This window comes from Mytilus californianus, unplaced genomic scaffold (genome assembly GCF_021869535.1).
Source record: "Mytilus californianus isolate M0D057914Y unplaced genomic scaffold, xbMytCali1.0.p SCAF_1, whole genome shotgun sequence".
Classification (NCBI taxonomy): Eukaryota; Metazoa; Mollusca; class Bivalvia; order Mytilida; family Mytilidae; genus Mytilus; species Mytilus californianus.
Window position 1 is genome coordinate 23,190,515 of NW_026262581.1, and position 19,777 is coordinate 23,210,291.

Sequence of the window (19,777 nt, forward strand, 5' to 3'; positions counted from 1 at the left end):
TGATCAATACATTCTTAAGTTATGTTTAGTCTTCCAGACGTGTTCACTGCGGTAAATATAGTATAGTATAGACCAGGCATGGGGTAATGCAAATTTGTAATTGTAATGCATGGTAATGCATTACATTTTTCCAAGTAATTGCATGTAATGTGTAATGCAGCAATTTGTGCATTACATGTAATTGTAATATAATGCATTACTTTAGCAAAAAGTTGTGTAATTTCATCCATTACATGGCATTTCATGTCATTACTTTTTTCACATACCACATTTTTAACATATTGTTGGAGTTTTAACTAAACCAAATTTAAGATTTCTTGATTAACTAGGAATATGTTAATCATGAGAATATATTCTTTATTTTATCTTATTTCATACATTTTCCTGCACAAAAAGATTGATATTTGAAAAGCATAACTGTATTGTTGTCATAAGATCAAAGAATATCTTGTCTTGCTTAAATAAAAGATAATTAAACTTTGTTATAAAACACTAATTAGTTTGTTTTACAATCAATATTTTCACCATTTAGACAATTGTTCATCTAAGTAAGGTCTATGTTTATTTTATAATTAGGGAAGTAATTCACAGTAATTAAATATTTCGTTTAAAATAAAAAAAAAAAACAACAAAGAATATATTTATAAAAGTAAAGTCAACATTAAATTAAAATTGTAAAAGCTGAATTAAATAGACTTTTTACATGTATACTTATATTCAATTCATGGAACAGTTGCTGCATATGCTAGAATCTTTTGTGACTTCTAGTTGTTTTTCAAGATGTTTAATTTTTCTATTCACTTCATAGATTTTCAAATGTAATGTGTAATTCAAGGCATTACTTTGCAAAAGTAATTGTAATATAATGCATTACTTTGAAAATGCATGTAATTGTAATATAATGCATGGTTTGGTCAAAGTAATTGTAATATAATGCATTACATTGCAATGTAATTCGCCCCATGCCTGGTATAGACTACGCTTACAGTCAATTAAGCTCTTCAATTTATGTTCAGATTTTTCAGTAGCTGTTATTTACCTGTAGCAATCAACAATATACTGAATTGTCGGAAAAGGTAATGAACAGTACTGGGTTCACTGTAACCGAGGTGTTCGAAAAATAACTTAAAACCCTTAACAAGACCAACTGTTTTTAGTTTAAGAATAAGCAGATGAAGATCAAAATGACCGTTAAGGCCATATGGAGCGAGACCGGATGCGCCGACAGGGGTAAGCGTCTACTGCTATGCCTGCATCATCCGCCACGCGAATCCATACGTTTTGAAATGGCACAATTGGAAATTGGACTCAATTGGTATTTACAGCTCGGATAGATTTAAGACTGAAACCATTTCGCTAGTAAGTTCAGATATCAATTCATCGTGGTCAACGAACTGGTAATGGTGACTGTGAAACTAATAACATGTCGATTTCATTCTTTCTTCCTCATTACTCTGAAGGAATAGTGTTTGTTTTAGAAACACACGTCTGTTAATACAGTCCATATAGTATCTGAATGTGAGCTTAAAGAATTTTGCAAGGTTTCTTTTTGTCTGAGAAAGATTTGTGAGCATGCATTCTGCTTAATATGAGTGTAGGAGTGCACAAATAGTACTCATTGGAGTACCAACTTTCTGTCATTAATAACACCCCACCAATTTCGATATATATTTTGTCGATAACAAATTCCGTCATTTTCATATCATTTTCGGTAGATTTGTTGTATGAATTTTTTTCAAAGTGTAAGATTATTCATGACCTTAATCCGGGAATTTGTATCTACGATTCCATTTTTTGTAGAAATAATACTGTGTTACAAGAAGATGCAGTCGATCTTTCAACTGAGCATGGGGAATAGTAGTGTGGAATAATTGCAATGAAATCCTTAAAGTACTTAGCTGATGTTCAAAAATCATTAATTCGTTTGGTATATGCCAACCTAGAAAAAAACACCCGAAATAATAACACGACTAACATGCAGCTCAAGTTATGGATGTAAAATCGTGCCAAAATCTATGTAAATTGCCAATTTGAATGAATTCGCAACAGTGAATATATAGCTACTACTATGGTATGGTACTCGGTTTTTGTTGAAGCTATGATATATAAGATAAATAACGACTAATGAAAGCTATATTTTTTATAGCCTAGTTGGTCGAATGATCTAGACACAGTGCATGCGGTGTTGCCACGATGTCACAGAAGCAAGGGTTCGAATCCCGCTGAGGGAAGAACAAACATTTCCTAACGCAAATTAGCAGATCTAACATTGTTGGGTTCAAATTTGAGACGAATTATATATATATATATACAAGAAATTTGTTTTGCATGCACACGTATAAAAATTGCGGTTTTTATCCAACGCAATAATAGGTTTGAACGTTGTTTTCAATTTAGACTTGTTTATAGATATATATATATGTTACAGGGAATTTGTATAATCAGCGATTATGTAGAATCCCTGATTTTTCAGGGATTATGTAGAATCACTAAACTCATTAGTGATTATATATAATCCCTGAAAATGACCAGTGATTTTACATAATCACTGAATATTTTACTAATTATTTTACAAATTCCCTAATATGATTTCAGGGATTATCAATAATAAAAAAAAAAATCAAATTAAGTGAACAGTTCTACCAGTGATATTTAATTCAACTGTTTATTCAACTGTTGAACCACATTATTTCACAAACAAATAAGATACAAGATATGGACAAGGAACAAATACAATAGTATTTTTACTTTGATGACAAAAGAACAAAGTTAAGAAGACAAAACTCCTGCTTATTACTATCTGCTGACAAAATAAATATTTGAATTGTTTTAAGGCTGCTACTATCCTTTATATTTCATACATATTACACTCTTTACAGCATTATTCATTACTATAGGAGAGGGAGGGGGTTATTGGGCATGGATCAAAAAAAATAATCTTAAATATCTGACGAAAATGATATATTTTGTTAAAAGCAAAAGCTGTAAAAACTAGATATAAAAAAACAAAAGTACCATTTATGATATGCACATCAATCAAATTTGCTTCTCATGGGTATACTATTTTTTTTATAACAAATCAGTGATTAATTCGAGTTGGGATTTGGGGGGGGGGGGGGGGCGTTGTGCAAAGAGGGGATACATAAACATGAAATTCAAACTGAGAGAACTAATACAACAGAATTCTGCTCGGATCTTACACCAAAAATCAGTTCGAGGCTGCTGATTCCCTTTTTTTGGGTACCTTCAGATGTTTGTATTGAAAACTTTATTTCTCTTAGAAGTGCTGTAAAATCTGATTCGCTATGTGAAGGACAAGCTAGGTTTTCTTAAATGAGGATAATGTGGTAAAACAGATGCGAGTCAAATAGAAGTGCTTGTAGAAAAGCAGGTCAAATGTGCAATAGTCGATGCCATCCAAATTTATTTAAAGATTGTTTTAATATATTGTACTTAACATTTTAATATATTGTACTTAACATTTTAATATATTGTGCCTAACATTATAATACATATTGAGGTTATCATTTTAATATGTAGTGCTTAATATTTTAATTTTGTGTAACATTTTAAAATATTATGCCTAACATTTTAATTATATATTAAGGTTATCATTTTTATATATTGTGCTTTAAATAACATTTTGATAGATTGTGCCTAACATTGTAATAAATACATGTATTGTGCTTAACAAATCATATTTATAATGAAGTTTTAATATGATTTGATAGAATAAATTATTTAACTTTCATTCATTTTCTTTATACACAAAACTGTTTCTTCATTTCAGTTATTATGTATAATCCCTGACGTTTTTCTAGTGATTATACATAATCCCTGAAAATTTCAGTGATTATATATAATCCCTAAACTAACCAGTGATTCTACACATTCCCTGAAAATTTTAGGGATTCTACATAATCCCTGATTATACAAATTCACTGTAACATATATATATATATGTATAAAAATTGCGGTTTTTATCCAACGCAATCATAGGTTTGAACGTTGTTTTCAATTTAGACTTGTTTATATATATATATCCTCTACAACGAAATTTGTTTTACATGCACACGTATAAAAATTGCGGTTTTTATCCAACGCAATCATAGGTTTGAACGTTGTTTTCAATTTAGACTTGTTTATATATATAAACAAGTCTAAATTGAAAACAACGTTCAAACCTATGATTGCGTTGGATAAAAACCGCAATTTTCATACGTGTGCATGTAAAACAAATTTCGTTGTAGAGGAGTCTAAATACAGCACAAACAACATTTTCCAAAAGACCAAAAAAGTGAAAAAGTATATTTTAACAAAACGCATTTGACTAACCGGTCGAACAACTGATGTTCTTAAACCCTGCTGACTGCCATTGACGATTGCCAAATAAATTGATCACAAGATATTACAAAATGGATCTTAATATTAATTTAATACCAAACAGAAAACAATAAACTTGCGGCAAAGAGGTTATACCACAAACATGAGGTGCAAAAATTAGTACACCATATCCGGATTTCGACAATTAATGTCTCTTCAGTGATGTTAGGGATCAAAACGGTATTTCGAAGGCCATATAATTTACCTCAATTTAGGATATACTCTTGAATTTTAAAGAGTCGAGATAGGATGAACGGATTATATAAACCGGAGGGAAGATATAATACAAGCCCAAACGAAAAAATATAAACAATTCTAAATTGAAAACAATGTTCAAACCTATGATTGCGTTGGATAAAAACCGCAATTTTTATACGTGTGCATGTAAATCAAATTTCGTTGTAGAGGAGTCTAAATACAGCACAAACAACATTTTCCAAAAGACCAAAAAAGTGAAAAAGTATATTTTAACAAAACGCATTTGAATAACCGGTCGAACAACTGATGTTCTTAAACCCTGCTGACTGCCATTGACGATTGCCAAATAAATTGATCACAAGATGTTACAAAATGGATCTTAATATTAATTTAATACCAAACAGAAAACAATAAACTTGCGGCAAAGAGGTTATACCACAAACATGAGGTGCAAAAATTAGTACACCATATCCGGATTTCGACAATTAATGTCTCTTCAGTGATGTTAGGGATCAAAACGGTATTTCGAAGGCCATATAATTTACCTCAATTTAAGATATACTCTTGAACTTTAAAGAGTCGAGATAGGATGAACGGATTATATAAACCGGAGGGAAGATATAATACAAGCCCAAACGAAAAAATATAAACAAGTCTAAATTGAAAACAACGTTCAAACCTATGATTGCGTTGGATAAAAACCGCAATTTTTATACATGGGCATGTAAAACAAATTTCATTGTAGAGGGGTCTAAATACAGCACAAACAACACTTTCCAAAAGACCAAAAAAGTGAAAAAGTATATTTTAACAAAACGCATTTGACTGACAGGTCGAACAACTGATGTTCTTAAAGCCTGCTAACTGCCATTGACGATTGCCAAATAAATTGATCACAAGATGTAAAAAAATGGATCTTAATATTAATTTAATACCAAACAGAAAACAATAAACTTGCAGCAAAGAGGTTATACCACAAACATGAGGTGCAAAAAGTAGTACACCATATCCGGATTTCGACAATTAATGTCTCTTCAGTGATGTTAGGGATCAAAACGGTATTTTGAAGGCCATATAATTTACCTCAATTTAGGATATACTCTTGAATTTTAAAGAGTCGAGATAGGATGAACGGATTAAATAAACCGGAGGGAAGATATAATACAAGCCCAAACGAAAAAATATAAACAATTCTAAATTGAAAACAATGTTCAAACCTATGATTGCGTTGGATAAAAACCGCAATTTTTATACGTGTGCATGTAAAACAAATTTCGTTGTAGAGTGGTCTAAATACAGCATAAACAACATTTTCCAAAAGACCAAAAAAGTGAAAAAGTATATTTTAACAAAACGCATATATATATATATATATATTATGGTGCTAACCCTGTTTAACCACGGGTAATCTGATGGAGAATGTCTGTCATAAAGTTGGCACATGTTTAGACGTGTACATATATAAATGTAGATCGACAGAATGAGTCGTCGATACACCGAATGACGCCCTTGAATTCTCTAATATACGTTTATTGACTATCAACATAAAAAAAAAACTTAATTCACATAATTTACCCTTTCTTTTTTAACTTAATTTAGGAAATATTTATTATGTTATATCTGATTTTTTAACAACATGCTCTTTAACTTCGTATTTGATTTGGCCTTCGAACTGTTTGTATAAGCGTGCCACTGATGGATATTTAAATATTTAGACGAAACGCGCATCCGGCGTACCCAATTATAAGCATGGTATCTCTGATGAGTTTTTCGCCCCCAAAAATAACTATCCTGTACGATTTATGAACCTGTTATTTGCATGAAAAGTCCAAAAACATTTAGGACCGAACTTTCATACGTTTTTCTTTAACCCGAAAAATCAATGTAGAATAACAAAACATGCAGCCAGTTTGACCACCACCCCTTAACTACGCGAATTGAGTTTTTTACCCAACATCGATCTTTTGATGTTGTTCCAAAAAGAAAGCAATTATTCCATATTTTCGAATTTACGCGAATATAGTTCTAAACAGCAAAGAGTAAGTGAATACAGTAGAAAAACAAATGTTTCAATAATTTTGATATACATGTATAGTGCGTTGTTCCCGTAGAAGAGGGTCTGGATTGGGGGTCCTTCATTTCTGTATTCTTTAATTTTTTTAGGCCATCTTTCTCTTTTCTTTATACTTTTTGGCCATTATTCTTTATATTCCAGCACCTCATTATTCTCTATTCTTTATTTTGTTGGTCCATTTTTCTCTATTCTTTATATTTTTTTCCCATTATTATCTATTCTGTAAGCCCCCATCCATACCCTCATAGTACACTTTAAGAAATACCCGTATGGTAGTTATTGTTGAATATAAACTATTTTTAAATCATTTAAAATGGCGGAACCATTAATTCATTGTCAACAACATACAACTGAACTCATAAATCTTTTTTGCTGTAAATGTGAAGAATTTGTATGTGTACATTGTCTCGTCGATAGTCATCAAATGCATGAAATGAAACATTTAATTGACAGCAAGGAAATGATCGAGGGACACCTGGGTCGATTTTTGACAACAGAAAACGATACTGTCACAAGTAAAATAAAGGAAGTAAAAGATTTAGTATTGAAGGAATTGTCGGATTCTAACAGAGACGAAAAGAAAATCTGTAAACAGATTGAAGAATGTGCCGAATCGGAAAGGAATAGAATTGAGAGTCATGTTAAAGATCTTACTGACAATCTGCAGACAAAATATGCGACATACAGAAAAACGGTACAAGCTATCGCAGAAATTGTCACCGATACTGAAACAACAATGGCAGAGTTAAGAAAATCCGGAAATCACATACAGAATATTGAATGGACAAAGCAAGTTGAACTGTATTCAAATATTAAGAAATCTGTCAATATCTTAAGTAAAACGGTGAAAAATAAAAAAGGCTTGCAACCTAGGTTTGTTCCCACAAACGACAAAAATGACAGAGAAATTATTGTCGGGTTTATAGAAATTGGGGAATATACTGAGACCTCAAAAGGAGTGTCAAAAGTTATCTCACAGGGAATATACAGCGATCTGATTACAGAAAATACCACTGAAGCACTTTCGGAAAGAAATAATACCGACATCAGTGACGTTCGTGCGGAATCGTCGTCAGATGAGGTACGAAATGAGTATCCTATGACAATCAAACTTAGCTCCACTGTTAAGAAATCTGTCAGTAAAATTATTCCGATTGCTGAAGAAGAAGCCTGGATTATTTGTGAAAACAAACTATTAAAACTAAGAGGCTATAAATTAGAAAAGACTTTATATACCGAGAGAGTTGATGATATGACCATGTTGGTTGATGGTAGTGTATTACTGTTGAACAGACAAGCAAGCTATATTAAAAGACTTCTTGGTAAAAGAATATTAAATTTTTCAAATTCAAGTTCAGACCATCCTATATGTCTTACAGCTACACCTGCTGATCGTGTGCTTGTCTTACTAGATTCTTCGTCTTCCCGTGTTGAACAGCTAGCAATCGTACAGTTAGATAATCTTGGTATTGTAAAAAGTCGGTTTACTTTCTCATATGCTCAAAAATGCATGCCAACTGAAATGACTGTAAGAAATATTTCTGACTTGTATATTATTACCACAAATCAGTCTTTACCACAAAAATCAACGATTGTTAGAATAGACTTGAAGACAAGAAGGCTTGATACAGATAATACATTTTCTGGTGCCATCGGCATGAATGCCGCTGCAGACTTTATTTGCACTGGACTTTGTGTTGAGGCGAATAATAAAATTCTCGTTTCTGATCAAAATCACCACACTGTCTTTTTAATTGACAATATGAAATTTGTAAAATGTGTTTTTGTAGCTGAAGACGGATTGGATTCTCCAGGTGCGCTCGCTTTTTTCAATGATATTGTGTGGATTGCTGATGGAACCAACATACACAAGTTTAAATACGAATGATGAAGAATGCGTATCAAATACTATGTATATAATATCGTATTATGTTATTTATACTAACGTGTAAATGTTTATGTCCAAACCGGAAAGCTATTATTAGAGGTCGGTCAATTTAAAACGTATCCACTCATATCAGATACGTTAACGTTAACGTATCTGGAGATATAACAAAACACAATAGTTGATTCCGAGTTTAAATTGGCAACGGTGGTGTTTTGCGAAAGGGGGGGGGGGGGTTCTATCATTAGCTAACGTAGGCTTGTGAAAAATAACAGATATGGGGCAATGGCACGAAGACAGTTAATGCAACACAAAAAAAAACATCCTATGCATGCCTGGCTATTACGTTTCAATAGCAAAGTTCTACAGAACGTTCTATTTTAATTTCTCACATTTTTATTCATTAACTTGAAGTAGTTTTCGTTTTGACATAATGGTCATGTCTGTTTTATGGGTTTTACCATTTCCGGTAAGGAGCTGAGTTTGCTTCATTTCTTAATCTTGCATTACCTTATATTTAGAAACGTACCATTTGGAAATCTTAAGTTTAATGATTTAAACTTCTTCTACATTCTGTGTTGCTCAAAATAAGGTGCACTCGATTCGGTTATGTTCCAGACGCGAGCTAATTAAACTTTGACATTTTTACACACATAGTGCCATGTACCTCGTAAGAGCAGCTCCTACACATATTCAACGATATTTCACTCAAGGATAGTACGACATGGTATTTTAGTATGTTTTAAATTGACCGACCTATAATAGAAACATCTTATTTAAAATCAACAAAGGAAAGGCCAATTATATTGTTATAATTTTCCACCTATTGCTAATTTTGCAAATAAAATATGTTTAAACTATGAAATGTGTATATACAAACAAACGATTCAAATTGTTTTAATACACACTTTCATGCTTACGTCATAGCTGAAGGTTAACCAACCAGATAATTAAATTGTGTTCATTTAAATAACAGAGTTGACGCGGGAACAAATCCTCGTGTTAAACAATATCTAATAATACAAATTTAAAAATCAATTGATTTTTTTCCATCACTAAAATTTTATTTGAGATCAATTTTGCAAATCTCCTGATTATATTAGAAATTGGTATAAAATACATTGGTGATAAATTGGATTTAATAAAAGAAGAATGTGTCTGAGGACACGAATGTCCTCTTTCAAGCTTTGCAACGAAAATGGGACGGAGGGATGGACAGAAAGACAGAAAGACGGAAGGACAGAAATTTCCTGGTTATCAAGTGGAATTTATCGGAAGAATTCAATGGAAAAGTTATTCAAAAGTATCGAAGAAATAACAAGAATGACAAAATAGTTTTTAGAAAGTATATAAATGTGAAAATTAGATATTTTTAGACACAAGCTGAATTTAAAGTGGTTAATGCACAACCATTTCAATTAGCTCAACATTTTGGATGTAGTTTTCCCCTTAAGAATATACAAACAACTTGAATTTTGACTTAAACAGTTTGAATTATTAATACATCTTTTACATGAAGAAGGAGAAAAACAGATTCTAATAGGTGACATACATTGTTTTATGTAGATCACTACTCTTTTCCTACAAACAAACACAACATATATAAAAATGACCTTTTCATGAGTTAAATTCCAATAAGGTAAAATATTAACATTTTTTATTGCTCATTCAAATATTTGTATTTAACAATTATGATTTCTGGTGAATAAAAAAGGTCTCCTAGAGATGAACTAATTTGGTTTAAATTTTTTTGTATGGAATATATTTTTATGTTATTTATTCCTAATACCCCCATCACACTAGGATTACGATCCCGCTACGATCTCAGAAATTATGAAAAATTGTGGAAGTCGTAGTAAGATCGTGGTGGTCGTAGTAAGGACGTGCCAAGGTCTTCATGATTGTTGAGGTCCTCGACCAACTTTGAACATGCTCAAAACATTCGTAGTGAAGTCGTGGCCAACACTAGTTGTAGTAGAAGCGTATGAAGGTCGTAGTAAGGACGTAGTAAGATCGAGAAGCATCCTATTGGAAACTTGGTGCAATCGGGAAGCCAAAGGAAAAGATTTCCACTGCGACCTTACTACGATTTCACTGCGACTATCTCGATTTCACTACGTCTTTATTACGCTTCTACTACGATATTGATACGATTATACTGCGATGAGGAAGACAATAGTACGCTGCTACTACGCTCTTGACGTCCTTACTTAGTACGACCTTACTATGATACTACAACGTCCTAGCCACGATAATTGCACGACCTCATTCTGTTGAAAAAAAAACCGGATGCAATGTGTTTTGATACCTTTGGCGGCATTTTTTTTCAAGGAAACTGGTGTGTACAATCAGAAAGTCAAGATATTTATAGGGACAAAGAGCGCAATGACAACGTAGTGGAAACGTAGTGGAGTCGTTGTTCGATCGTAGTAGACTCGTATTAATCGTAATGCGATCGGGAAGGTCTTGGTAGAAGCGTACAGAGATCGTGTAAGTCGTGGTAAGGTCTTATTAGACGTAGCAAGAGCGTAACAAGATCGTAACTAGAACGTGTTACTATCGTAGCGGAATCGTAGCAGGATCTTATCAGGATCATAGCAAGGTCGTGGTATGAACGTGAAAACTATGAAATATTGAATATTCAAGCCGACCATACCACGATCTCACCACGATCTTAATATTTTAAAGATCGTAGTGGGATCTTCATGGTTTTGATCTAGTGTGATGGGGGCTTTAGTTGTCTATGTAATGTTTGTTATTGTTTTTGTTTTCTTTTTCTTAATCTTTAATGCTTTTCGATGACCCCTCGATATCTTCTCTCTCTCTCTCGCTCTTTTTATATATTTCAACGATATTTTGATAATTTTATTTTGTAGTGTTGTTTTCTAAATGTTTCTACCACCATATAAGAAGTAAATTGTGTTCTTAATACAATTCCCTAGTTCAGTGAATCAATGGTGGGTTCAATTTCTGTAAATTCTCTGTTTATCAAATGTTAAATTATTCGAAACACTAAGGTTCCCTACCCCAAGGCATACATTGGCTTAGCCGTTTTGGGGCACAATTTTTCAACGTTTTCGATTTTTAATGCTTTTCAACTTTGTATTTGATTTGGCCTAATAACTGTTTTGATTCTAGTCCAACTGATGAGGCATGTGTAGACGTAGCACACGTTTGGGGAACCAAATTCTACTCCTGGTAACTGTGATGAATGTTTATCATAGCACATTAAACATAACATATAATGATTTTTTTTTTATTTTCCAGTGAGCTAAATATATTTCTTTCAAATGTTAGCTATACTTTGATGATCACATTATTTATTGTCTTTCTACAATATCAAAAGGTTCTTGATCAAATGCAACGATAACTTCAATAATCGATTTCAAGGAAAGCTGAAAATTCTACTGTCTGTCCTCCTTCTTGCAGGAGACAATTCTTATAGCTACAATATTAACAATAATACTTGAGTTCTTATCTTAAAGGGTCAAGGTGAAAAATCAGTTATTTGAGTTTTCTCGGATCTGAAAGAGGTATGTGAAGGTCATCAAATATTTAGGAAATATTGATAGATTTAGAATATACTGCGGACTTTAATGAAATTTCATATTGTACTTTAGGAAAATTGAACAATCATAAAACAAACTTTATAGTTTGGTAATTACTTGAAGTCACCTTCATAGTATGAGGTGGTATTGTCATATCAATATTTCGTACGAACATAATTATTGAGTATAGTAATATAAGTTTCTATATTTCTAAAAGGTACACGGCACTGAATGAAACTATACCTTGAAAATTAAGGTGATAGATATAAGGAGCAAAGGGATATTATCCGCATTTTCAAAGAAGAATGGTCAGTTTACCTGGGTTTATAAGAATCAGACTTGTTTTATTAGCTTCCGTTGTCCGAATAATATAGATGTCAGTATCAGAATCATTCAAGTCGTTTGAAACTTTGAAGAAATGAATTTATGGACATTGAGATGAATCTAGAGAAAGGGAATTAAAAATGGTACCCAACTATTGAACATTGAAATTATACTTGCATGATTGGATTTCAAAGAATAAAAGGAACATACAGCAGATTTTTTAATAGCAAAACATGAATACATCGTATTACTAGTATTCCAATGCGTGAACATGGAAACATTTCAAAAGATATAATAAATGGACATAATGTTGGTTAAGTCATAACTGGTTAAAGATGAATTGCAATAAGTGAAGATATAAAACGAGTTTCTTGTAATTATAATGTTAAGGAAATCATTGAAACAATACATGGATATATACGAAACTAAGTCCTCTATGCACGTTTTTATACGACCGCAAAGATTTTACGGCCGTATAGGGATATGAAGTCGTCGTTGTCCGAAGACATTTGGTTTCCAAACAATAACTTGTGTATAAGTGTATGGATCTCTATGAAATTATAACACAAGGTTCCCTTACACAAAAGGAAGGTTGGGATTGATTTTGGGGGTTATGGCCGAAACATTTTAGGAATCAGGGGCCGAAAAGGGGAAAACACGAGTTTTCTGGTTTCCGGACATTAACTTGAGAATAGGTCTATGGATCTCTTTGAAACTGTACCACAAGGTTCCATACCAATAAAACAAAGGTTGGGATTGATTTTGGGGGTTTTGGTCCTAACCATTTAGGAAAAAGGGACCAAAAAAACAATACGTTTCTAATACTTTGTATAAATTGCTTATTTCTTGCCCAATTTCAATAGGGTTTAATTCAAAGTCTTGAATTCTTGGATTTTGGGCCCCGTTGTCAAATCGGTCTATATTGAGGTCCAAAGGGTCAAAAATTAAATTTTATTGCATCACACATTGAATTCATGGGGTCCTTTGATATGCTGAAACTAACCATGTATTTAAATTTTTGATATTGGCCATAATAAGTTAATGTCCAATTTTAAATGTTTAAGTTCTCAGACCATATTCATTCTGTGTCAGATACCTATGCTGTATCAAATATTTAATCGCAATCCAAATTCAGAGCCGTATCAAACTTGAATGTTGTGTCCATCCTTGCCGAACTGTTCAGGGTTTGACCTCTGCGGTCGTATCAAGTTGTGCCAATTTAACTAACATTTATTACGAATTTATAACGTATTATCGATAAATAATATTTCATTCACTGATTCAGTGATTGTTGATCGCAAGCTAACTACTTTCGAGTTTGTTGCCAAAGTTTACCGTATCATGACATTGAATAAACAATCAACACAGATTCATGGAGCACGTACATAATAAGTGAATTGATGGGAAAAAGTAATTGTTTTTATTTTCCATGCGATCCCATTTGTTCATGAAACTTATTCATAACCGTTGTTGAATGATTTGGTGTGTTTAATTTTATTCTTTAAGGTAGAGACGGACAGGTATCCCCTGGTCTATTCACAGCGCGTGCGTTTTGCGGAATTAAGATCGGTTCCGATTCTTTTATTACGCATGAAGTCAAGGCAATCGGTACACAAGATAAACAAGCAACATGGCAGACAACTGCTATCGCCTTCCAAAAACCGGGGATGATCTCAGGTGCTACGGAAGGGTAAGCAGATCCTGTTCCACATGTGGCATCCGTCGTGTTGCTCATGTTAGTACAAACCCGGTGATAAGTCTAATTCGGTAGATCACATTTGGGGAAAAGGGACCGGGATTACAGTTACGACGATTGGAACATATCCGTTGTCATTTGTGAAACAGATATTCCATAACGGTCAACCAACTCGAAATTTACGAAGATATGATTAACTTTACCACTTGGAACTCTTGGTTTAATAGATTCCTTGTGAGCAGCAACCCTCTATCAAGAAAATCAAGATAGGAAATACAAGCCATGGAATATCGTATCAACTGGGAGATATATACTCCGTGTGCAGGCGCTGCTGGAATGTTGCTACATAGAAATGGAAAGTTCACAATTGCGAAATTGAAATCATCTCTTTTGTCGTAAAGTTTTGTTTTCAACCGACCCTCATTGTGAATTTCTAGATGTAAATCAAGTTATGAGGCAAACTTAACTGTAACTGAATAAAGGAACAAGTCGACAAGAGAAAGGTTGGTTCCTATGGGTATGCCAATTGATTGTTGAAAAACTCGTCCCCCAAACGTAACAAATATGTTGTCAATGAAGAAAACAAGCATCTTGATAATGTCAGGTTCAGCGAATTTTTTGTTTGAATCAGAGTGATTTTTTACAAAGTACAATTTATCTTGGATCTACGTTTTGTCTTTTAGTTTGGAATTGGGAATACTTTTGTAAAGTGTAGAAAAGTCAAATGTTTTAATACTACTGCAAGATATATGAGTCTTAGATTGTAAGTACTCTAAAAGATCTTTGGATTCATTTAATATCCACAACTGATTCACGCAACCTCTAGAATAGGTAGTTGCGCAATAACTTTGAAGCCCGGCTTTGACTGCTGATAAAATTTATGTTAATACTTAAGAAAGAGGTTTCGTGGAGCACTTGGAAAACCCAGCAATATAAAGTTGTTTTGAGGACACTTATGTAGTTAAGGTATCCAATACAGTGAAGGAAGATCCAGTTCTTCATCTTTGGTTGAAATGGCAAAGGAACATATGATTATCCATGATTTCCTCCTTGGTAAGTGTCGTGGGGGCATATGTTGAGTTTGCAAGTGAATTGTCAATACTTATTTCATTTATCAAGCCGTTTATGTAATGTGATTTACACACAAACACGATGATGTTTGGGGCTTTCTGTGCCAAACCTTTTGAATTAACACGATAAGATAAAGGGTTAATTTCCTATGAATTTTTTTTTCAAAGCAGAGCATTTTCTAAAAATCCTTCAAATTTTTCTAAAATGAAGATACACGGAAGTGCTTATGAGGTACTTTAAGGTTTCAATCACACTTTAGTGTAAATGTATTTCAGAACATTTCATCAAATTATAGAAACCTATATATTGCAAAACACTTCAACTTTGGCATTTTTTAGTAATTATAAGAACATTCTTAACCCAAACCAAAATTTTATTGGAAATATTTTAAATATTGCCCATCAGAAAAAAAATAATTCATTTATGTTTATAATGTCTTTCGATACCAAATTATACAATAACATGCTTTTTCTATAATATCTCAAAATTAATATTCAGAAGACTATCTTGCTTAATATTTTGAGAGGCGTGATTGTTTTTAAAATGTTGCTATTATTCTGTAAAGTTTGAAATTTTCAAGAGGATATAAACTCTGCGAAAAGGTTTGGACACTGAATCGGTGAAATTTAATCTCGTTGAAAATAAACCATAGGAGTTTCTGGGCATTTTTGAACATCCAGGTTAAAGTCAGAGGGTTCAAAAGGGAGAAAGAAATATAGACTTAAATCGAGGTCAAACGCTTTCTGTCGATCCAAAACAGAAAATATAACTTGATTGATCTTTTTTGGACAGAAGAAGCAAAAGTACATATACACACAAATTCAGTGTTGGCTGTTCAAATAGTTATAAATGTGATGAAAGGAAATCAAAATATTTTTTTTTCATGCTGCAATAAAATAATTTTTACTTCATAATGAAAGGTCATTGTTTTTGTATAAAATGAATCATTACTCATTAAATGAGGAGAATATTATATTATGGTATTTTTTAGCTTTTGTAAGTTTTCTGTGTAACAGAATATTTTGCTTGCTGTATAATGTAATTTGCTTATTGTACCAATAGCTTATTTCATTATAGGATTATGTGCTTTCATATTGTGTTCCCTGAATGTACCTTTGTTGGTTTTTTTTTCTTTGAAAGAAACAGTGTGGGCAAATCTAAGGGATTCAGTTTTGTAATTTTTTTTTTATAGTTTTGCTGAAGGTCTTTGGCTGACACCAAAATATTTTTATTTTTGTACTCCTCTTTTTTTGTCAATCAACTTTAGGGATGTTACCTACAGATATTGTAACCTTTTCTTTTTTAAAATATTTTTGTGAGAAAATAAACAACACATCAAATTATTAGAAAAACAAAGATAAATCTGTATGCTTGTTTTTGGAATGAAACAAAATTTTGTTAGGAAAATAAAAATGTATTTATGGGGACAATTCAATTCAATTCAACTATTTTTGCAAATTGTTTGTGCTAGATATTTATTTGTAAAAAATAAAAAATAAATTAAGGGATTCGTGGGCATTTTTTTGTAATGAATTGCTACAGAAAATTCTCAAAGAGTTTGTAATATGAGTGAAATAGGTTGAAAAGTATTGGCGAACATCCTTTGACAAAAGCTGAATTGAAAGTTGGCTGGTTTTTTCATTACTATTTAAACCTGCTGAATTCTGCATCTCTCACCCATGGTGATATTACAAACATTAAAACGGACTAAATATTTGACCAACACTTTTTTGTACCCATAATCATAATAAATGAACATCTTTATGTGGGAAAGAATATCTGACTAATTAAAAAATATTACAAATTCTGATATATGAAATACTGTGATTTATCTTTATTTGTGGTATACCAATTTTCGTGGATTTCGCAGGTAACAGTGAACCACTAATTTAAATGTCCATGTTTCCATAGGCTTGTATGTATACTTTGGAAAAACCACAAAATCAAATATCCACTAAAATGCAATTGTCCACAATCCACGAAACTTGGTATCCACGAAAATAAATGAATCCACAGTATATTTAGACCATTACACTTTGTCGACAGACAAAACAAAAATTTTAAGGGACTCCTTATTTAGTAGTTTAATTTCAGATAAAAAGAAAAGCAAAACTGTCTTAACAGTTGTTATATATTCCAGTATCTGTTAACAATTTTTTGGTTTTTGAAGAATAACGGAGGCCTATTTGGAGGTTAGCAGAAGTGAACTCACAATGTTTTGTGGAATATTTTCAGTTTGTTGTGTTGTATATTTAAATGTTTTACCACCATATCAGTACATGGTGTTATTAAGTTTGTTGTTTAATGTACAATGTAAATTCCAAAACATAAAGGGGTAGGGGTCAAATGTTTTCCTCTGTTTAAAGGTCTCAGACTTTCCTATAATTACTTCAAAGTCCATAGTAAAGGGAAACATCATAGCATGTATTTAACAATTAAATAATGGTTTATTTATTATTTTACAAGAATACTTAACATTTTTACAAATGTTAGCCATTTTTGAAAATAAATTTACACAATATTAAAAGGATTCTGGATTTCTCACCTTTTCGTTCAACTCTGATTGAAAAAAACCAACAGCTTAAAGCCTTTTTTTCTTGCTTTTTGTAGAAGACATTTCTGATTGCTGCAATATATAGGTAAAAACATATTGATTTATTTTTTCCCTAAGAAGGTCAATGTAAATAATTTAGAAAAAATTGTCCTTGGTTATTTATGGTTTTTGCTGTCCTGAAAGATGAATTCTAAGGCCGTCAGATAACTAGGTAGAATATTTTGATGATTGAATGAAATTTAATATTGTACTCTCTTTAAATTGAAAAAGGGGAAAAAACTTTACAGTTTGCTAAAAATTTGATAGCATTTCATAATGATAGGTGGTATCGTCACATCTATGTTTCGTATAAACATGGGTGTTAAAAATAGTTATATAAGCTGCTAAATTTATAAGAGGAATTATGACTGGAATGATTAAGGTGATTTATATGAAAGGTAGAGGGGTTTGAATCAGAATTTTTAAAGGTGAATGGTCACTTAGAACAAAACTCCCTACTGTGTCAAAATAATTCAGAAGTAAGTATTTTTCTCCCCTGACTCCTTTTGAACCTTTGAAGAAATCCACTGTTGTAACTTGATAAAAAAATAAAGTATGGGACCTACTATTGAAAATGGAAATTATACTTATTTCAAATAGTTTGTTGATTGAAGAAAAATACAGCAGGCATGATAATATCAAACAATTGAGTTTTAATATTGTATGGTTCTATATGTGTACATGACACAGTAGTTCTTCATCACAGAAATATTCATAAACTACTAAGATAGGAAAACTGGATGGGATGTTGATCAAGTTATTACTGGCAAATGTAAAAAATCAATAAGTGAATATATGATTGTTGTCTTTGTTAAGGAAGAGAGACAGGTAAAGTGAATAAAATGAGAAATTTCTCACTGTTTATGCATTTTCTGGCAATTCTTGCCATTGTTCTGTTTGTTGTTAATTTTCAGAGTATATTATTGTCTAAGCTGCAGAAATAAAAAGAGAACATTTTAACATTGATGTTGTTTTTTTGTGTTATACCTGATATGCTACTCTGAACAGGGTGTTATACTAAGTTACCTATATCTGCTTTTGTTAAGAAAAAAGTAATCATATTCTTTCAGCAACCACAAATATTTATAGATTAAAAGTTTCATAAAAGTTCTCTGTAGAATGTATTTTCAAACATTTTATCACAGTTGGATCAACTATTATAATTTGCACTTTCTTGATACAATTTTATGATTAAAACAGTTTTTTGAAGTTAATAGGAGTGGAATCTAGACCAATTCACTCACAATAAAATGACTTATTTGTTTTTGAGTGAATTGGAAAGTCATTTGTAAATGAACGAATCGAATAAAGTCGGGCAGAATTGTGTATAATTATGATTCCAAAACAATCTGTTTAATTTCGTTTTTTCAGAGACATCCAATTGTAAACAATGTTTACATTTAGGTATATGCTATCTGAATTTCAGCCTACATCTGTTTATATTGGTACCAAAGCAGTCGTGAACATGGTTTTTCAAAAAGTAACCTGCCTCTAAAATCTATGCAAGAAGCAAGCACTTGTAATAACATTAACGTTACCAGTTTTACTGCACCAGATGAGCATTTAAGAAATAAATGTCTCTTCAGTAATGGTCAAGCCAAAAATGTTTGAAAATCGAAATTCAAACATTATATAGCTGATCAAACAAAAAAAGGACCTTAAGTGTAACAAAATCCCTACAAGGAACACCAGAGCTTTTCATGAGGTAGATAAATTCCGTCATTAAAGATGATATGAATAAAGTGGATAAAACTTGTGTGGTACCTTGATTTTTAAAATCAGAAGATCGTATTTATTCTCGAATCACATCCTTTTCAGAATTCGATGGTTATCTTTTTTTTTCACTTTCGTCTTACAAATTTGATCGAGTCATAATGTGGGACCAAAAACTGCCAAAAGGGTTCTCCAAGAGATTATATCTTGATATCTAGAGAAAATTAAACCCTACTTTTCAAAAATGACAATTTGATGCTAATTCTGATACCTCCTGTTGTTTGAGTGCTCC

General features: G+C 32.1%; 1 protein-coding gene across 4 annotated transcripts in view; it reads left to right on the top strand.

The window, feature by feature from the left end:
• Window positions 1-18,732, top strand: part of LOC127716890 (orphan steroid hormone receptor 2-like) — a 72,677-nt gene extending 53,945 nt beyond the window's left edge. For 3 of the 4 annotated variants that reach the window (XR_007989140.1, XR_007989145.1, XR_007989149.1), the window contains exon 14: window positions 17,372-18,732. The gene's annotated coding sequence lies outside the window, so the exon portion shown is untranslated. The remainder of the gene's footprint in view (window positions 1-17,371) is intronic. The other variant, XR_007989144.1, reaches the window with a different exon arrangement.
• Window positions 18,733-19,777: the final 1,045 nt, after the last annotated feature.